The following is a 1,724-nucleotide window of genomic DNA, read 5'->3' as shown; positions in this document are numbered from 1 at the left end:
GGTTTTCTCTGTAGTGTTCTTGTGTTTTCTTCACATATATCTTGCACCTTTCTTCTTCAGCTTATTCCTTTTTTTAATCGATATTTTACATTAAGTCTATAAGAATTCTCTTATTGTTACAATCATTTTTCAAGCAACTCTCTTATTTTCTTTTTTAAGTAAATATTCACAAGAAGTATAAGTTCACTCTATCTTTTACAATGTTTTTCCTGTATGACTTCGTGCTTTTTAAAATTTATTTAATTTTTTTACTGGATATATTTAGGTGTACAGCATGATGTTCTGTTACATATGCACATAGGGAAACGGTTACTGTAGCAAGTATATGGACATATCCATCTTCTCACAGTTACCCCTCCTTTTTCTGATGGCAAGAATACCTAAAATCTACTCTTCTAGCAAAAATCCTGTATACAATATTATTAGCCATAGTCTTCACATTGCACGTTAGAAGGCTACACCCGTCCATCCTGCATACAGGCAACTTTGTATCCTTTGACCTGTGTCTCCCCGTTTCCTCATCCTCCCTCCCATTCCTCCCACTAACCATTTTATTTTCTATCTCTTTGCATTTTTTTTCTTTTTTTTTAGATTCCACTTATAATCGAGATCACGCAGTATTTTTCATCCTGCGTCTGGCCGATTTCACTTAGCGTAACGAGGAAGAAGGAGGTCCTGCTGTTGCCGCAGTACGGACGCGCCTGGAGACACTATGCTGGGTGAAATAAGCCGGACGCACGAAGAAACATACAGTTTTTGTATTAATATCTCATTTTTTCCTCATAGTTCATTGCACTGGTTTTTGTCTTCTTATCAATTTTAAATAATGTACGTAATAGATACTTTGTTCTTCACTTTGATAGGAATGCGTGGTTTATGAGTTGAGAGGGATACATTTTTTCACGTTAAGAAAGTAGCTACCTAATCCTGTTTGGAGTTCTGTTTTTTTAAAAGAAGAGATGCTCATTGTTATCTATCACTGCTTTTGCAGGATATAGGGAGATTATCACACACTTTTTCTTTTTCGATGAATTAATGTGGTGAATTATATCTACTGATTTCCTAATTTTGAATCAGCCTTGCATCCCTTAAACAAACCATTCTTTGTTAATGTGTTGTTAGTTAAAATAATTTTCAAAGAAAGATAACATCGGTTCATTATTAAGCAGCTAAATCTACTTAATAATTTAAAATAATTTAAGATGATTTCTATTTTCTTCAAACATCTGAAAGATCTCCCTGCATGTTCTCAGTAGATGATCTAGCTCCTACCGTATAGGCAAAAATAATCAAATGGATATTTAATTTTATTCCTGAAACCATGCACAGGAACCTACCTGCAACCCTTCTGAGTCAGAGTGAGCCCCTCTTATGTAAGGCCAAGTGCTGCCCGGGGCTTCGGGTCCCACTTCCTCCCGGGTCCCCACGACATTGTCACTCATTTTCATTCCCCAGTGAATGTTGTACCTTTCGGCTGAATTCCCCCCACGACTGTTTTTATTTCCCGTAATATAATACCCTCCCTCAACCCTACATTACTCCACACCTGGCTCTGCACCTTTTCACTCTTTTGTAGTCAAGCTTGTGGAAAGGAAAAGAAAAAATCACGTTTTCTGTCTCTGTTTCCGCACTTTCCGTTAACTCCTCAGTTCTCTGCAGTCTGGATTCAACCAAGCACTGCGCCGAAATAGTTCTCACTAAAGTCATCACTCACCTCAAGTTCC

Source organism: Propithecus coquereli, unplaced genomic scaffold (genome assembly GCF_000956105.1).
Source record: "Propithecus coquereli isolate 6110/MARCELLA unplaced genomic scaffold, Pcoq_1.0 Scaffold148, whole genome shotgun sequence".
NCBI classification, from domain to species: domain Eukaryota; kingdom Metazoa; phylum Chordata; class Mammalia; order Primates; family Indriidae; genus Propithecus; species Propithecus coquereli.
This window is presented reverse-complemented; position numbering follows the sequence as displayed.